Source organism: Drosophila simulans, chromosome 2L, assembly GCF_016746395.2.
Source record: "Drosophila simulans strain w501 chromosome 2L, Prin_Dsim_3.1, whole genome shotgun sequence".
Taxonomy (NCBI): domain Eukaryota; kingdom Metazoa; phylum Arthropoda; class Insecta; order Diptera; family Drosophilidae; genus Drosophila; species Drosophila simulans.
In genome coordinates this window covers 9,231,078-9,252,041 of record NC_052520.2, presented here as the reverse complement: position 1 = coordinate 9,252,041, position 20,964 = coordinate 9,231,078, and positions in this window count along the sequence as shown.

Sequence of the window (20,964 nt, the reverse complement as noted above, 5' to 3'; positions counted from 1 at the left end):
CTAATTACTACAGCAAACTTCCCTCTTCGCCACGTACTTTTTTCGGCCAAGAGCACATGGCAATTAAAAACTTTTTATGCAAGACATTTTTTACATTCCCCCAGGTAAAACTTTATACACAGTTCCTGAAATTTCCGCAGCTATTGTAGTTCCTCCCAATCTCCTCCTTCGGCTGTCGCCCTTCATAATTGAAAATCACTTAGAGCGTGAAACGGGGAAAAACATTTTCTTAGTTAAAGGTAGGAGAAAAGGGGGCGAAATTGGGGACAGGGGATCTTCTCCAGAATAAGCTGTGATAAACTACTTAAGCCCGATTAAGTGACTTTCGAAGGAACTTAACAATTTACTTAAAGCTGCTAAATAATTGAGTTTTTAATGTATTTATTTTAATGATTATAGCTCTATTTTATAAGTTAGTTAAGTTTTGTAAGCTTCTTTAGCTCCTTCAATAATATTATTTTAATAAGCTTAAAATGTATCTTTTTTACATTCATGTGGTTTCGAATGTGTTGGACTGAATCCAAGGGGTTTTCCAAGCAACAAAAGGTTAGATAGCCGCTTTGGGGAGGTACCATTCAATGGGGGCGCGGCAGTCACTGACACTCAACATCCGCTCTTGCCATTTTCATGCAAAAGTGGGCGGCTGAAAATGAGGAGGGGAAAGCGCCAGAAGAGCAAGAATTGCCAAGCCACAAAACAAAGCAATACAATGTGGGTGGGGAATTTTTGGGGTAGGGCGAGGCAGAGGCGCTTCTGTTGCTGCTGTGGCTGCTGCAAACAATTATTGTTATTCCAATTGAAATGCAGCGTTCACCGAGCGCCTCAACCTTCGTTCACCAATCTCTGGCCCCCAGCTTTCCCCCCTTCAACAGCAGTCCTGTGGCCTTTGTAGAATTGCTATCAAAATTATACACCTTGCAGCAATGAAGGGGGCACAGGGGTATGTCGAGTTCATTGTAATGCAAATTACGTATACGCCATGGTGGAACTGCAAACTGGACGAAGCTCCCGGCATTCCCCTCCCCTCCTGGTTCCTCTTGTTTAAATTCGACCATGTGTGCGTGCATATTTTCGACCTTTTTTCATTGTCAGCGCTGGAAAAGTAATAATAATAAAAATATGAGTTCCTTTTGAGCTGGCCAGGTGCAAATGTCGATTTAAGAAGGGTTAGGACAATGCACGGAGCCATAATGGGATTAACCAGTGTGGAAGATAATCGCATATGCATGTGCGCAATTGCGGCCTTGTCTTGGCCTTAAACTAAACCTGTTTGCATCAAAGTCAATCCTGCTTAATGTCCGAAATTGCCCCACTTAATCATCCAAATAAGTTTAGCTCAAAAACTTTGCCCAGTGTCCAGAGAACCAGAGGAAATGCAACATTTTGCAGCAGGAAATGCAGCCGAGTAACTTTTCCCGGAGAGCCGAGTGGGCGGTGCGGAACCGGTGGGCCAGTGTCAATTCAAGGGCCAGGAAGTTGTCGCATTTAAATGGGAAAACTTCAACACACAAAATGGATACACAAATACCAGAAATGTTCCCAATGGCAGCCCAACCAAATTGTAAATGCTAACGACTGATAACAGCAAATGGACACAGCTTAGTGGGTCGTAGAGTGGTCCGCTTTTCCAGCCTTGGACCGCAAACCGGAAACGGAAACCGCATCCGCCACGCCATCGCTGTCATCATCACCACCATCATTGTCGTCATCGACATGGGAGATCCTTTTCCTCTGACAGCGACTCGGAGTCTCTTTCCCATATGCAGATCCCGGACACACACGGGAATAACTGTACCTTTACAGCTGGGCCTGCTTGCTTTTCCGTTTTTCCAGCTCTTTTCACATACACCGCAAGGCGCTTTGTTCGTCCCCTCTCCTTTTACCCAGTCAATTGTCTGTAAAAGCCGCGAAGGGGATATGCATTTCAAGTCGGTACTTATTGTTTGCGGCAGTGGTTTTATGATTAAAGAACGACATTTAAACAACTAAACAACTAATTAAAGATAATCATAGTGGAATCACTAAAGCTGTAGCATTGAATATGGCTTTAAATTATTTCCTTTATTTTACTACTATTGATTAATTTATAAATAAACGAAACATGTTTTGCCTACTAATGATAGCCCGCCTTTCCGTTACTTATCCAAAAAATATGGTTGGAACAGATGCATGATTACATATGGTAAGAGCATATCTTTCCTGACGTTACGTGTTTGAACAACATTTCCAAAAGAAACTTTTTACTTTGGGCCTTTCACATTTGAGAACTGGGCGAACACGAATTGTGTATACCCCTTAATTAGTAATGTTACTATTACACAGCTAGTACAACAAACAGAACTACACTCTTAACTAGATTTGATTGCAATTTTCAATCATAAAGATACAAAAAATGGCTTTAAAAATATGAGAATTTGTTTAAAGCTCCCGTTTGTACTTTTATTTACGTTTGGTTAGTTCGCTTGGTAGTTGGTACTCAACTGCAATGGCAACTGGCGAGGACCGACAAAAAATATTCGCTCTGAATATTTAATTGTGCGCGTTCCATGCATTTATCTCGCTTGCCGCACACACTCGCACTCGTGCACGCACACAACAGAAAGTGGGAGTGCATGTGTGTGTGGGGGGCGTGGCTTTTGAGTTGGTTTGTTGCGGTTGCATATTTGCGGCTCTTTGGGGTCTTTTCGATTTTCGAAATGCGCTTTTAGTTTGCAGTTTGTTGTTTGCATTTCTTTGGGCTCCTGGAGCTTGTTGTCTGTTGTCCTTTTTTTCTGCGCCGTATCCTGCTGTTGTTTGTCTTTTTACGCCAAAAACCTGGCAACTGTATAAATACAAATTTCTCAGTTATTTTTCCTTTTTTGGTCTGTCTCTTTTTTGTCTGCATGAGTTTGTGGGATTGTGGCATACTTTTTGGCTCTTTTTAGCTTAACTTATGTATATTCTGGATGCTTCGGCTTACCATATTGACATGCAAATTCTGTGGGTTCAGACTTTGTCATTGTAGTTTTTGCATTCAGCTTTGATGTCATCAATGCTGCAAGAAGATAAAAACGATTTTTCGATTTGCTTATCACTTAAATTTTATCTGAAATCAACTTAAGGCAATTCCTAGTTTAGCATGATTGAATGTATCCATATTTCAAAACATACTTCCATGTACTGTTTTAGTGATATAATCACCTTCATCATCTTCAGTATATACTAGTTAAGACCAACATTTGGTGAGTTTAAATCAATTTAATCTAACTAACTCATTTTCCTATCCCACTTTTGCATGTTAATGAGTAATAGCAATAACGTAATCAGGACATAACATGCCACAAGCAACATAAATCTACCGAAGTCGCCCATTACCCACAGAAACCGATGGCATATTTGAAATATTTCGGAAAATGGGAAACAAATCAACATAATTCGGTTTGTTTCCCGTGGTCAGAAGCTAATTTGTTTCCTTGTTACGGCAGTAATTCTCACACAACTCTATTTTACATATTTGAAAGGGTTGCGGGTATAGAGGAAATATTAATTAAAATTATATCGAAATTTCCAAAATTTCCGTGTATAATTGTCGGAGATTAAATTTCAGCCGTGCATTTCCCACAACGGTAAGGTGAGAATTATCCTTTAGGCCATCATTTCGGTATTAATTAAGCGCAACTAATGCATTTTACACGCTATGGGTGGAGGGACGTGACTAAACTGCTTTTCTGTACTGCAGCTTCATTAAAACGAATATAAATCAATTAAATGGATTATAAGCTTAACTTTCACATGCAACACACCATAGCCATTGCCTTCTGTTTGTCTTTTTTTTGTCGCATTCCTGCACATAACCTGGCTTATGATTTTTATGGCCCAAAAGACATTACGTGGCTGTAGCTTAAGGCTTACCTTTAACACGTATATGGGTGTGGGCATCGCAGCCGAAGGTTCATGGCCCCTAAAATGATTAATTACGACCATTTGGACCTTTGGCCATTGCCTTGCCAAACAATAATGCAATTTTCCCTACCAGTAACGTCATTATCGTCATCCTAAAAATTTCCATTCGGTTGACTTGTGCTGTTGTGAGATAAGCCTTAAATTTAGTTCTCAAATTGCAATCTCTGATTTAATGCCAGGAAGTTCAGCAGATTTAATCGAATAGAATTTAAAATATGTTTTTAAGGCAGTGAGCTAGTTTACAAACTATACACTTCAATCCTTTAAAAATGGCAAATGCTTAATTATACTGTTTAAAAAGCATACATTTACGAAATACAAAAATGTGTTACTCCATTAAATTTCTTGAAATTGTATGTCTTCCTTTCCTAGACGGTAATTAGAGTTCACAAATATTTCCGTTTGGTTGCTTCAAACATATTTCAAAACAATTTACGTGTCTGTCCAAAAAATTCTACTAATGAGCAAACTCTCATCGCCTTGCGCAACTCAATTCACAGTCGTTGTCATGCATACGAAAAACATTATTAAGAGTGGGCCACTGAACCACCGCACCACTCAACCACAAGTGTCCCATCAGCTAGTCATGGGCTCTGGAAGAAGGAAACCAAACAATTTATCTCCCAGTAAATTTGGCGCAACACAACTGTCGGGGCAACCAAACTGCCTCGAAGTTTCGTAATTGGGGCGGGAGCAAGGTGCCGACCAGGACATTGTTGTCGCCGTTGTAACCAAATGTCAACAGGCATTAAATTAAAATACCGTAAAAATATAAACCAGAAGATGGCGCAATCAGCCACCCGAATGACTCCACAGATTTGGGGGTTGGGTGCCAGCAACAGCTGTCTGCTGATGGGTTGAACTCCGCCCACATGCGAATTCATATCGCTCATACGCCCTGTGCACCGCCCCTGCTCCACACGCATTAGCCATTTTCCTTGGCCTTGGCTGCGTGAGTCGGTGGCTCGTTTATGCTCGTTAGACATGCGAGATGAGTGGATAACTTTTCCTCGAGAGCCGCTCGACGGCGAAACGGGGGCTTGAGAAATTGGAATAATATTTATAATTATTATGTAGGAGGAAATTACATTTTGGGGCCGGCGTTTTGAATATTTTTCCCCTTGATGATGGGTCTAAATTGAAAATGCCTTGAGCCAAGAGGAAAATGAGGTCGTTAATAATATGATATTATTTACAAGTGGAAAGTTAAAAAAAATGGTATGCCCCAATTCAAATTCAAAATTGGGGTATCTATGACTATGAATTCAGTAATGATATAGAATTGGTCACACGATTACTTTCCATGCCCAATCTTTTTACATTTTAAGCGTTAATAGCTCAATTTTTTTAAAAACAATGTCTGCTGGAATTTATTTTTCTCGCATGGGAGCTCGCAACACTGGCACGGTAATTGTCTCCGCTAATGTTAACTGACAGAATCCGTTACGCTCTGTTAAATCTCTAAAAATTGAGAAACTCTTATTAGACGCTTAACACTAATATAAGATTATTGAAATTAATTTATTATATTTAAAACATATATTAATTTATTAATTTTAGTACCAAAGCAATCAGAAGGCTATAACTTACCGGGTGAAATTTTAAAATAGGAGAGAGAGCGCCTTATAAAAGTTGGAAAATCCTATTAACAGAATGTTCTCTGCTATAAAAATGTTAGTTCCAGGACACGTTTTGCTTTTGCTTTTCTGTCCGACATTGCGGCGACTTTAAATGCTCTCTGTTTTCTGCTGCCCGCTTTCTCTGCTTTCCCTTCGCAGCTTCTTTGTTGTCTAGTTTTTCATGCGCTCGTTTTTGTTGGCTTAGAAGCTACTTAAAGTAATAAGCGAGTTCGTCCCCTTATTTTAGAGCCAGCCGTAAAGCGGGAAATTTCAAATAAGGCAGTAAGACAAAGGCTGCAAGGGCGGAGCATGCAACGACTTGAAATTACAGACATAAAAAAATAAAACTCCGGATAAAAAAATATAGAAATCGCAACCCGATGAAAAGGGTCCACCCGGAGATATCCAACAAGCTGTCAAATCTGTTTAGGAAACTTCGACTTTCAATTCTACCCAATCAAAATGCAAACCGCTTGAGAGCATCAGTAGGTGTTTCATGCCCCGAATCACCCCGTGATTTTCAGTCAATTTGCGAATTACGGCTTTACCTGCCCAAGGCAACTGTTGACCAGCTCCGTCCTGTTTCTGTCCATTTCCTGCCTACCTATTTTCCTTTTCCCACTAACCGAGTGAGAAGAGCTTTCTCCCGTTTGCGAAAAGGTCAATGTGCCTGCAAGGAGAATAAGGACCCTTGGGGCAGGCTTAAGACTCAGTCTAAAAATATACATAATCGAAGTGGCTTACCTAGGTTTGACTTTTCACAAAACAGACAAGAAGGGAAGTAACATAAAAAAAGAGGTATGAAGTCCATTGTGCAATTAAATTAATGGCCATTCTCAAACAAATTTATTTTGTTTGCTGGACTTCAAATATTTATAATGGAATTTAATCCACAGATGGATTGCAGTCGTTAGGGTTTAAAGAAAACCTATTTAGCTTTTAAGCATTTAAGCTATTTTTGAAGTGGAGGGAACTTCTGTATGTATATTTTAATATTAAAAATCCTGAAGTTCCCGCCAAAGTCCACAACCCGTTAATTTATCTTGGTTTTCGAAGAACCAACTGCCACATCCATTTGCTAATTACATTTGGGCTTCGGCATGGCTGCCGCAGCTCGCAGAGAAAGTGCAACAGATATGCAAAATAGCTTTAATGCTGGCATGTTCGGCGTGACTGGCCACGCCCCCCGCCCGAACCGAGCAAACATTTGAGGCGCCAAAAAGTATGCAACACTACAGAAGCCCTATGCCCTATGTTGACTGCCGTGGGTTGGCTGAGTTGACACGCTTCTAGGACACTCCCCTTTTCCCCTTCTCTTTGGCCCTTACACTGCCACCCCCTCACCATCCGCTCCCCACCACGCTGAATTGTGGGGCATGTGAAGTACTTGAAAGTATCTGGCTCCTTGGGCAAACATTTTGCACTACACTGGCAGGGGAGCGATGGGTAGTGTTAATCTGAGGGCGTTCCCATAGATGCCTTCCCCGAAAGAGATACAACTTTTCAGTTTGTTAACAGGAAACATAGCAACTTTCGCTAACTTTGTATGTCAACAAATCGCTTAGATAACCGTTGACTGCACGATGTTTAATAAAAATTGGGATATTTATTAATTGTTAAACTTTCCACGTTTAGGTTTGAAGAGACTTCTCCAAAAATGTACCTATATTAAACAATAAAAGAAGACCTATTTCGATTTTTCGTTTTCGTCTTCGGTTTAAATTTTGTATCCAGAAATCAGGACACATGGCTGATAATAGAAAAAACTGTATTTTCGTGGTGAAAACTACTAGAAATGGCTTTTGGGACCATCTCCTCTGAGTCTGCGAGGCTTGAATTCCCCTAATGGCCACTTGGAGACCCCACAAAAAAAAAGAGGAAAAAAAGAAATACCACTAATGCCATCCGCACACACGTGCACGTTGCTGTTGAGACAATCGGGCAACAAGCGGCAAACTGGCAGCGCTCGAGCTCGTTTTTTATGGGCACTTAATTGGCGCCAACGAGACCATGGCCCACCCACTGGCTCGAATCAATGGCTATTGATTGATACCCGTTCCGCATTTCCTCCCAATTCCCCGGACCGCATACCCCACGGCTCCGCCCAGTTGATCGAAGTGAGATTTGTCGTCAGCAAGGTCAGTTCTAGCCGCTGACTTGGCCCATACGCTGCGGGTCAGGGCCTCCATTGCCAGCCAAGTTAATAAATATGAATGCGCCGGCCCCCGCCATTAGGTGCAGTCTTTTCGACGGGATTTTTCCGACGACTTCATAGACAGTGCATCACTGTCAGCGCCAGCTGCTCGTGGCGTAGTGCGGCCAAAAACATTATATAAACCACTTTGCTGAATTTACGGAATTTCGGGGCTCACATTTTTAGACAGATTTTTCGAACGGAGGGACAAGAAGGTAAATTTGACGTGCGCTGATTGCCTGACAAATTGTTCTGCCCTCTTCTGATTGATGGAAGGATAAAATAGGGAGTGTCCGCTGCATACGCTGGACTCGGCTTAGTAATGGTCATTCGATGGTCATTCTATTAATAATAACATCAAAATTTAAGAAATTTTAGGTAGTTCTACAAATAGATAGATTAATAAACTAATAATAACATGGTCAATTTATTAATCATTGTATGTATTTGTATTTTAAACATGTACTTATGTATATTTTTATTGAAGATAATACATTCTCTCAATTGAATATTTAAGGAAACTACACTTCATCATATTTAATATTTAATTATGCATAATATATTATTCATTAAATGGAGGTGTATACATAACTAAACTTTCCTTAAACCTAATAGAATGTCCATTATAAATTACTATTCTCCGTACACTCCGGCATTTATAGTGCGGACTCTGTGATAATACCGCGATCCAGTGGCTTTTGATTCATCCATTTTGCCGCTGGCTTTGGGTCGCAGTAATCGGCAGTTTGCTTGTGTTGTGTTTAAGTAGCGATTTAGTGGCAGCTATTGAACGGGCAGTCTTTGCTCAAGCATCAAGTTGTGTGCCAAAGGATTTGAGCGGTAAACTCTTGACCGGATGATGGGGATAACATGGTCCGTATGACACTGATCACTAAAATAATGAATTATTAATGAACAAAGTATGGGGACCATCCACCCCTGACGCTTCTCGTCTATGCTTTCCGAGATTACATAACGTCCCTTCTCCAAAAAATACCATACATCTCAGTAAACAGACTCCATTATTCGCTCTAGTAATCAGCAAAAATCTGCGCTCGTTTGCATATTTAATTCGCGAGGCCAAAATGTATAATCCGTCTGGTGAACGCTTGCCTGCCATTAAGCGCAGCCAGCGTCGGAAAAACTATGCGGGGAAAAATTAAATTGTTACCAAGAACGGAAGGAAAGGGCCAAGAAGAGCGGCTGGGACAGCAGTGGCGGCATTTCGGAATTTCCTTGCTGACTTTTCCATTCAGAGGACCGGCCGAATGGAAGAAACCGAATAGAAACGGAAAGAAAGCTACGGCAAGGCCAGGCCTTCAGCCGTCCCTTTCTGACACCACATCGCTCTCGCTCCCACTCACTCATTGTAGTCGCAAGGCGCCAAAGCAAGATAAATGGCGCAGAAGTAAACACATTTGGTGTGAAGAGTTGCGGAAAGCGGGGAAATGGGGAAAGCGGAGTCGCCTCGGAAGACCAAGAAAAATCACGAGAAGCGGCGAAACAAAGGTTGCATTGACACTGAAGGGAAATCCCCTTGAAAATGAAAACCACTAGAATATCTGGCATTTTCTTAAACACTGTTTAATACCCTATTATTATTTATTAATCTTAAGACCATAAAAAATTGACTTTTTAATGATTCAAATTAAAAATTTAATAAGCTGCTGGATATTCAAAACACAAAACCCCGAAGTAAGTAACATTCTATGTCATTTAATTTTCAGTAACTATTAAAGACATCAACAAAATTATTGAATTTAAAAAAAATAAATTATTAAGTTTACGTTCTATAATAACTTAATAATAGCAGCCAGGAAAGTAAAAGTGCGGCGAGTCCGGACGGAAAGGCGGAAAAGCACGGAGCACAGATGTTCCAGATGATGATTATGATGATGATGATGACGCCGCTCCAAATGAGCTAGACTATACAAAAGGGCCGACTAAGGAAGGGGCCGTGCCACGCCCATTTGACAAGTGTTGTGCGGCAGATTAATTTATTTTATAGCAAGTTTGTGCCATTTTTTGTGCGCCAGCACCGCTCATCGCCCGAAACTCGCATCTTGCAGCGCCCCTAAAATGGCTCGCATCATAAATAACGCACACTGAGCGCATAAATTGTCAGTTCAGGTCGGTTTTTGGTGGGACAGGTCCTGAATGTCCTGGTCCGGACCAGTCCTCCTTTGCGAGCCGGGCCTCTTTAGCGTCCTGGATAGAATTTGAATGGCGTGTGCAAAACATTAAATATGTGGAATGCTCTTTGAATTTCAATTCACATTTCGCTTTCCCTCTTTCTCTGATTTTGTGGGACAGGAGCTGAGTTGCTGGAGTTTCAATGTGCGTTTCAATGATTTATGCCTGGCATTTCTACGGAAATGCTGTTCCAGATTAGGCTAGCTGACCCGGATTTTTTTGAAAACCTCCTCGGATTGCGGAGCTATTTGGACAAATGCGAGTCAAAACTAAAAGTAAAACAAGAGCTTAACTAGAAATATCTGTTAATCACGCATTCCATCCTTTTTATTTAATTATATTTTTATGACACACCAATTATAGCGTATTTAGAAGAACTTTTATTATTCGCACTTTTCAATCAAAAATTTAATTAAATTAATGAAATCAGAAATAATGACACCGAAGGGGTGCAACTTTTTAAATTTTTTGTTGACGACAGCACTTTGAGCTAGTTTGCAGAGCTACAGTTAATAATTTTACTTTGAAGCGCTTTCATTTTTTTTAGTCTTCATCCATTCAATTCCCTTTCGGTCTTAACCATCTCTCTTTGCTGGAAACAGGGCAAAACTTTTTATGCGAACTGAACTGCTCGTGCTGAACTGTTTCAACTGCTGCCACTTTATTGCTGCGGAAGCCATTCAGGGCAGATTTGAGTCACAGGGACCCACGCACATAAGATGCTTATCCTTGGCTCTATCACATACACACACCCCCTACTTTTTCGGTTCCGCTTGCCTCGCCTCTTGGCAATCAGCTTTTACCCCTTTAGAGAAAGAGACCGGCAAGAAAATCCAAAATGAAATCCCGCTTTTAATTATATTTATACCCAAGTGGCCAATGCCAAGTAAACACACACACACGCAACCGGCATACAAACACAATCAGGCAGGCACACATACACTCACTCGGAATTAAAATCACAACCGGACTCACACACACGAACTTAGGTACTCATCCTCTGCACCTTAACCCCTTCTCCATCCAACCAAGTTAAAAGACAAACACAATAGCAAAACAACAAGAGAGAACGCTGTAGTCGAGTGACGCGACTATTAGATACCTGTTATTCAGATGGTTAAGCTAAATTGATTGAGATATAAAAGCAGCAAATCAAAGTATTTTTTAAAGCGTTTATACACCAGATTGACCTAACTGATCCTAACTAAGAATATTTAGAGGTTCGGGAATGCTACCTACTACTTGTTACATATTTTTAAACGAATCTAATAAACCCTAGTATTTTAGAGTAACGGGTGTAATAACAAAAATTGCAAATTTTTAGAAGCACAAACTTTCTATTGTTCGTGTTGCGAAACTGTGAGATAAGGAAATTTAAAATTGGTTGGGCACAATGTAAACGTTCTATCCATATATTTACTTAAGATCTTTCTTAAAAAATATGTCTGTAAAATTTTTAGCGAATATGCAGGCTGCTGTTTTTCTCTGATGAGCTAAATTGTAATATTAAATCAACAGCAAGAAGCGACCTTTAACCGTTGAGATCGATTCGGTTTTCCTTGAGCATCATTTCCCATGTTCGGCCAGTTTCGTAACCCATTTTAATCCAATTTCAGTCCGGACAATCCTTTTTGGGGCTCCTGGGCCCATTGTCAAAAGTTAATCAAATCAATGTTTGCCGCCCTGCCAGCCAGGCGCTTAGCTTAGTTACGTGTCTATTTGTTATTTGTCAATCACTAAGCTACTTCATGTGTGTCAATATGGGAGGTTGGGACCAGGCGGGATGCTGACTGATGGCCCTCGAATTTCAACCCCCAACCCTTGAGCTCTAGCCCAGGTGCCAGAATCATTATGGCCCCCTTTAAGCTCGGCCTGGGATATGCCCTCGAGTACTTTGTTCTTACACTTGACTGACTGCCATGTCCTTCTCCATCGTTCTTTGTATGTGTGTGCTCTTGGGCCTACGGCGGCTTTCTGTCTCACTTGGTCATGTGTCTGACCCTCCTGCCCCCTTTTGGCCAATGTCTATGCTCCATCTAGTTCACATAACACCGTTTCCAATTTGAGCACCAAATCAAACTGGGACAAAGAGCCAGGAAACAAAATCGAGAGCAAGAGCTGCGACTGTGGCAACATTGGAGAGCAACTTTGTGATGCTTTTGTTTCAAATTTAGCAATCTATTGGCATGAGGACAGCTTTCGGACAAAATTTGAGAAATAAGTTTGAAGGAAAGAAAAGAATTCAATAAGACTATAAAAAGCACTCCTTAAAATCTTATAAATAGTTTTGCAATACGATAATACAATTTGATGACGCATCATAACTTTTGATCTCGCATTTAAAGTATTATTTTAAATTGTTTGTATTTGATTCAGTAACTTATACCTAATATTTTCAAATTTCGGGCGTATTTCGCATATCGTTCCCAAACAAACAATGTGGATGTCCGAAATTTCGTTTCAGCACAATTTAATTGAATTTGCCCAAGGGCACGATTTTCTCTCTCTCTTTCTTTGAACTTTCTACCGAAATCTCTCTCATGTGGTTATCCCTTGGCTCACCTGTCTTTGCCACCCAAAAAACTCCTCCAACCGTCTTCAGCATCCACACACACACATACACACACCCACACACTGAAGGCACTGCACTTGTTTGCCGTTTTCAATCGCACGTGGCTTACAATAAATTTTCAGTTACGATTCTCTGCTTCGTTTGTTTGTGTGCGATATTTTCCTTTTAGCAGAGATACCCCCATAAATTGGGGCAAAAACTTACAAATTATTATTCCCTTTACTCGTAGATTAATAAATAGGTAGAGTAATAAATTTTGTTTTAATTGCTGCCTTTGAATGATTGAAATCATGATAACCTCAAATGCAATTGCATGGGTAATGGAATCGCGGCCAATATGGAATGATATAAGGCCATCACATCGATTTAAGTAACCACTGCATTGCATCATAAAAATGTATACCTAACAATAATTAAAAAACGTCAGTTTTTTTTCTCAGTGCGCTTACAATGTTGCGGGACAGAGTTCATCCAAATTGGCTGCTTCGTAAGCAGTAAAATCGTTTGCGATGACAAATGCAAAAACAGCATACACTCACACACACACACACTCGAAAATGCACACACTCAGACGGATAACAGATTTCACGGGGAAATTCTTAAAATTCTCAGGAGATGGCACCAAGAGTTTCCTGCACAATCTTCCTTCTCTGGAGGGAGATTCTTCAAAGGAGTTGGATTTTGTGTATGCCTTCTGTTCGATTGCTTGTGTGGGATTTACAAAATCCAGGAAAAGTTGCTCGTTGATTTTAAATTGCTTTTACATAATAAAAAGTTTTGAGATACTTATCTACTTCGGGGGCAATAAATATTTCCAAATGAACGGAACAAGGATTGCTTCACGAAAAATGATAGATCAACTTTTTGACCACAGTGACACATGTTATTTCACAGCCGACAAATATATATATAATTTATAAGACGGTAAATAACTTCATAGATTAAACATTATTGATAAACTGAGGCACTGACCGTATAGCATAAACCTTTTCAGTTCCATAAAAATGTGAGAATGAAATTGCAGCCTTCATCAGAGTACGGAAAAAACTTGGAAAACAGCACGCACTCGCAATTTGGGGCATTTTATTAGCCACTCAGCCGTTTGGAGGCAGCACATTGTGGTGCAATGCCAAAGCCACAAAATGTGGGGCAACTAGCAGCCTCTGCCAGCGCTTTCCCAGCTTTCCCAGCTGCTGCGTGCAGTCATGACAAAAGAGCAGCCAAAAAAAAAGAGGAATTGAAAACAAAAAAATGTGAAGGAAAAGTGAGAAAGTTTCGGGACACGAGCGAAGTGGGCGGCAACAGCCTGCCACATCCACAGTCACAAACACACGCGCACTTGCTGCACAACTGGCAATGAAGCTAATTTTTCACGCAGTTTTGAGTACACATGCCACAAAAGATGCCTTCAAGCGCAGCTCCTGCTCCTCCGCCCCCACATCCTTCTGCCGAGCCCTCCATCGCCATCTTGGCTCCACCACCAAAAATAGAGAATACAGAGGCGGCTCGACCCACAGGGCACCACCTCGCAGCATCTAGAGTCGCGTCGAGGTCAAGCGAATGCAATTTGCCAGGCGGCACTCCCCCAAAAACAGTGCCTCCTTGCCGCACTGCCTTGTTTTAAGCGTACTTTTGTTGGGACTGTACTTTGCTCCCATTGTAGTTTTGCCATTTGCACAGCCCGGTGGAGAGCGGATCCACTAACCCTGCTAACTTACGCAGCTTTAATAAAAATGTAGATATGCATTAAGTGAATTGAGCTGGAAAGGAACTTCCTAACTTGAAAATTTATCGTGAAACTAGGTTTTCCGTTCGTTTTCATTAAAAACAGCACATACCAAGGGCTATTTCAAATTTAAATATATCGTTATGTTTTTAAAACAATAACCCCTTGCCTTCTTCCGAAGCGTGAACAGCTCTTTGACGTGACTGTACATCGATGGCATTTCCCTAGCGGAACAATTACCTTTCGTTTGCCAACCGCCGTGCACTTTGACCCGTGCCCCTAGTATCGCATACTTTTTGACGTGTTCAGCGGGCCAAATTGAATTGCTGCCACGCGGAGTGGTAGGAGCCAGCATTTGGGCCCAAAGCTCGACACCTGGACCTGGCTAATTAAGTGAGGCGACGCAAACGGCGGCGACAGCGGTGTCGATGGCTAGTTCATTGGACTGGGCTGAGTTGGCTAATTAAAAGGCGGTCGCGTCTACGTGGATGCAATGCCAAAAACGTAACCGCAAACAGAAATTAGAAGCTTTGCCCCACAATCCCTTTGGCATGCAAAACACGTGCGTCCTGCAAAACAATTAAATGGAACGCCAAGGTCCCGCACATCCGGCTCCTTGATGTTGATGTAGTAGTTGCCCCCTGATGTTGTTCGTGTCCTGGTCAATCCTCAATGTCGTCGCCAATTGGCAGTTTCATGGCGGCAAGGGCGTGGGGAAGGGGCGGACCCACTCAAATACGCCCCCACTGCGTAACCTTGATTGCCGGAGGTTAGGGATTCGGCATGGGTGGTGGGACAATTAATGTCATTACTTTCCCTTTGCAAATTGACAACCGTTTGCCAGCCAAAGTGGCCCATGAAATTTTAAACTTTAACTCAATTTTGCTGCCCTTTGGACTAAATGTTTACGGGGAGCTGGAAATAACATGATGACTACCAGCTTTTTGGTATTTTTCACTCGTTTTTAAAAAAACTTACGAGCACAGAACTCCCTAGCTGTAAATATCAGCACATATTATTCGTTAATTGGACCCAATTAATATTAAAGCACACGTTGCACGAAAAAGGAATGTAAAAGTATATCCTTTTAGTTATGAAACTGATGCAGTAAATTTCTGTCATTAAAAGCTCAGTTACCGTCACATTTTCCAGTTCGATCTCAACGCATATAAACCAGATTTAAATTTAATGATGCCCTGGAAGGATTTGTGCCATTCAACCGTAAAATGAGATGCATTCCACATGTCGAAGTAGTGGAGACATATTAAAGCTGCCAATAATGTGTCAGCATTGGATCGAAATACACCATTCTACCGGCCTTATTAGACATCCAACTTTAGCTGGAATTTCGCAATGTAAGATACATTGATTCCCCATTCCATTTTCATAACCTTCCATTTCACTTAGCATAACACCCATGTGAAATGCATCTGCGATATGGATAGGTTCTTCTTTCGCATCGGCTGCTTCACGGGGCTTTGTCATCATCGTCATCATGAGAGCTGCATTTCCATAGAGGGTATCCAGGGGTATGATGAAGACTCAATTAAAGTTTATTTCCGTTTTAAAGGCATTTTTAAGCATCACATTCTCAATTTACTATGAAGGATACTCTCTTAGTGCTTTCGTTTTTACTGTCATCGTTGGCTTTGAGGTAAGTCGGTAAATGTCAAGTCCTTAATGATTTGGGTATTTCGCTGGTCGACGACTGCTTTTACTAGTCAGTCCATTACTCCCCGCTTTTAATGTCAACTCTAGCACCTGTGGCTCAGTGCGAGACCCATAAGGTATGCAGCATTTTTTAAGTGTCCTCGCCACATTTGAATATGCCAAAAGCAGCTGCAAGGCGTCAAACTGACGAGCAGGTGGCGGCTGCTGCGGCGGTGGTGAGGCAAGCTGGAGTGGCAGGATTGCGAGAAGGGACCAACCATAACCTGGGCGTGGCACCCCCAAACAGCGGTTGGAATCCGGATTCCCACGGCTCCAGCTGCGAATGCTCCGAATCGTTTTGCGTTCGAAGCTCGTTCTCCCAGAGCTGACACAGATTTCAGGGCGATGTATGCTCCCTTTCGGTTCCGCATCCTTTGGCTTCTTCTTCGTCGCATCCTGATTTTGGCATATGTGCTCAATGGGTTGCCTGCGAGTGTGTCTGTGTGGATGTGTTTGCAGAGGAAGTGCCGGATTGCCAGCTTTCTTTTGTGTCCTTCGATAAGAAATTGGTTGATGGGCGGCGCTTTAAAGTTAATGCCAAGGTGAGAGAATATTTTGAATAAAGCGAATGTATTTTGCATCGCTAGAGATTACGCAAAGGTTAGGGCCAGGCTAAGCCTGAGGTATTTCGGTATTGTTTCCTGGTAAGAGAGTGATGGAAGAAATCAATAAGTACGTTACTAGCTTCCTGCTTACTAGAAAAATATATATTATTAAAATGTATTCAATTTCTCCTATCGCATTTCGCTTTGTGTATTCCCCTGTAAACCTATCCCATTTTTTTTTTTATTAGCCTTTCCACTTGTTAAACAATAAGAGTCCGTTGCGATTATAAGCGAACGAGACTGTAAAGTACAGGGCATCGGAGTTTGCGTATTCAATAGATTGCTTTTAAGTAGACTACCGGCAATTGTTACAATCTCCTGACTTCTCCCTCTGTTCTGCTTTCCCTTGCCACACTATTGATTTAATAGTCGCTTTTAATCCAGCTAGCGGCAAAATTTTCTTTCATTTTCGTCGTATTTAACTTTCACTTCTCCGCCGGGATTCTAGAGTCGAATTGCTGGCAGATGACGCTAATGCGATTTGCTTAGAGAGAAGATTGAGCAGCTGACAAATTTTTGAGTGCGGTGAAAGTTTGTCGAATCTTTGGGCCACTATGCCTCAGTTTTCGTGGCGAACCTGCTGCCGCACAAAAATAAATATTTAAGACGAACACGTGTCGTGCACCGCAGACTTGCCGGTGGCCAGGCACGAACTCCAGAATCCTTGAATCGAACTTGGAGCAGACAGGACAGCTCACATACGCCGCGTGTCCCACAAATAAACCCAAGTTGGCAACGATCCGTATACTTTATTCCTACGCACACAACATTCCGTATTCTCCTCAGCATTCTCCAGCGTTTAGTTGCCCTCCCATCTGAACCAGCAAATGGCCGGCGACAGCATCACACGTTGCGTATACGTAATCGCATTTGTGGCACAGTGCGGCCCACTTGTTACGGACACCAGCTTATGATCGGGACGCGGGGTCTTCGAAGTGCGGGGCAGCGTGTCGTCCTTTATTTGGCCATAGCCGTTGACTTTTACATGACCATAACAAAAATGTGTCAAGAATTCTGTGCTCAATTGCTGGTGGCTGGCTGGCTGGCTGGGTGGGAATAAAGTAACAAAAGCAACACTGAGGACAGAACAAATAAACTAAACTAGCTTTTTGGCTGTATCCCTTCTGTGGAGCTGTCCATACACGTAAGAATTTAGAAAAATTTGATATTTGTAAGAAATTTTAAGCTTACAAATTCCTTACAAAACTTATATAAAATTCTTTCCATACCTTAAAGTATTACATTTTTGCCATAACACGCTAAGATGCATCAAAGCACTTAGATTTCATAAATTTAAGGTATTTGCCATCTGGTCACGATTCCTTAAACAACTTTTATAATTTCCGTGTTCTGCTTTGCTAACACGATGTGGCTGAAATGAAATCAACTTCGACACGCTTCAACTGCAACAATGACATGGCCGAGATCAAAGACAAACAACGGAAATCAATTGACCAGTTTGGGCCACTTGAATGCGCTTAGTTAGTGCTTTCGGTCCAAGCCAAACTTTTGCGCATAATTGCGCCTGAAAGTGTGAACGCGCTGATTGGGAAACGTGGCTCCACACGGGGACTTCTAATGGGGCACACAGGACGACGCCAATTTTCGATAGCCTTCATCCGCAGAGGAGGACCCAATTGCACTTTGAAGAGAAGTTCGGCTCGGTCGAAAAGTATGCAAACAGTGCAGTTGGTTTATGGCCTTCATGCGTCTCATCCTCTTTTCCAGAGACCGACACTTTTGCCTTTTCGTCCTGTAGGGCTCGGTCCTCAGTCCTTAGTTTTGGCCAATGCAGCCAGTTTGGAAAATCCATTTTCTGGGCGCGGCACGCTCTGGAAAAGCCAGAGCTCCGAACGCCAAACGCATTCACAACTAGTCGAAGCTTTGCTGCGGGACAATGGCAAAATGAAATATCAGCAAAGAGCGGCAACTGGAATACGTGCAATGGCCAACTCCAGGGATTGGCCGGGAAATGAATGGAAAATGTGAGCAGGGCGGAAGCGCATCGCACTCATGCAAATTCAAGGAGAATTTAAGGAATTTTGCAATTGCCTGAACTTAAGTTCAAGGATATGGATAAAATGTTATTATGCTTAATACAAGAGAAAAAAATAATGTCCATGGTAATCCTAGTCCATCTAGATTATTATTTAACATTACATCTTAACTATGAAGTAAGCTTAACCTATTTCTATAAATGCTCAGTGTGCATGACTTCAAATCAGTGCGCGTTCATTAGATTGACATTCCCATTCATCCGCTGCTCATCGTTTGATGCAATCCGTAATCAGCAGAAATGCAGCAACTACGCACCAGCTCAATGTCAATCCACCAGCAACCGTGGCATCCCCAGTTCCTGCCCCAACCACAATTCCAATTCACCCGCCGCACCTTCAGCCACTGCATTATAACATATGCAATCACAATTGTCAATTGTACAAATGACAGCGGGCACAAAGGAAGACAGCAGGAGACTTCGTACTCGCATTCGTAGTCAACAATTACGGTTAGTGCCACAGTTTGACTGCGGCGGATCCTGCCCACAGTCATTGCAATCATGGTTAGTTGAGTCCTCTGTCGAGTCCACTCTACACTGCACAAATATATTGAATGTCCGCAGGATCTGAATAATTATTCTTTGAGCTCTTTATTTAAATGTAGATGTCTCAAAGGTGCCAGGATATATTTACCTTTTTTCATACATCGATGAACTTGATGTTAATAAAAAACCGGAAAGATTTATATTATTTTTCCCACCGTGTGTTTGAATCTTAATGTGATTGTCAGGCGAGTGAATGGAAAAAAGAAAGCACCGAGGGAAAATAAAGGAAAAGTGCAGAGCTGTCAGCTCGCCGCTGCTCCTCCTTCATTCGGAATGTGTGTATAATGGGCATGAATGAGCTGAGGCCGATGCCGATGGCGATGGCGATGTCGATGCCTCAGAGACATGTGGCAGGTGGGAAATGGGTGAGACGGGGGGGCGGCTGAGGAAAAACATGGCCTGCCGACAGGCGCTTGACAGCGTAACATTTGCCAGAAAAGCGGCAACAATGCAGCGGCCAGAAAAGCTCATTGTCATTGCAATTGAACGAGTCAGTGGATGAGTGAATGAACGAATGACTTGCCTGCCTGTATGCAAAAGAAAATCCCCATCTGACCGACCGGCCTCGGGTGGAAAAGCTTTTAGAATAATGCCCAACGAAATGAAAATCGAGTAAGGCGCACACACCCAAAAGGCAAAGCCGGAAAAACATTTAACTAAATTGCAAATGGCAAACAAAAACGGGGATGTCGAAGGCAGAAAAGGAAACTCTTGTTACGCTCGATATTTTTGCCCCGAGGCGGGGATTTTCCCTAAGTAGGGTTTGCAGAAAAATTGCAAACTTAATTTGAAGTGGTTGAAAGTATGCCGCAATAAATTCTAATTAAAAGCAAGTGCCATCAATCAGGACTCAACAAGGCCAAGGAACATTTTTCACTTCAATTAATCAGCGGATGATGATGTCTCACTTCAGACCCGCCTTTTGTCATGCACCAAATCCCTTCATCAAAGGCCTAGGCAACTTTTGGACTCTTTTATCGCATTACGCATTTATCACCAGGGGAAGAGGACGATATGCAAGGACTCGAGTGTGTGTGCTCTGCACGATGATAAAAGGACAATGGGATCTTCTCCATGTGCGATAATTATGTGGGCGTTTCTGAGTGTGCAACACCAGAGGAATAAAGACGCCAAGTGACCCACAAGCTAAGCCAGCCTGGTCGCAAAAAACGGAAAAGAAAGGGCCAACAAAATGCAACGCAAAGTGAAATGTAAGTAGACTTGAGACTTAAAGCGATGGGACTTATGCATACAGAACGGGGCGTTGGGGGGCTGGCAGTCTACCAAACTGACCCCGTTCTGAATTCTATGCTAATGAACTGCCTGGTCGTTGTTTTTTTTCGTGTCCTTTTCGGACAGCCTAAAAAGGACCCTCGAAAGCAGACAAAGAGCAAGAGCTTTTCGATCGAGAAAAAGATATGCATAAGCATAATGCAAATTGAGATTTATTTGCAAGTCAAAGGCAGGCACTTCTTCTAAAACCCCTGCAAGATACGTTAAAAAACTGGACGACCGTTTTCATTAAGTGAAATGAAAAATTTTGAAAACTAGTTAGTTTACTTTGCATTTAAAGGATTTAGTTATTTACACTATGTTCAAAACAACAAATTAACTTTCCCCACCATCTAAACCATTTCATCTTATCGCCAAAGAGCATGCACCACTCTAAATGTTAGCTGGCTGTAAGACCATTTATCTGACATGTCCATCGCGTTGAACTTTTATAAAAATCGCCGACAGAAATGCCGAAATGAAATAGTCTCGCGGAAAGCTTTTCATTACACGCCAAACTTTTCACGAA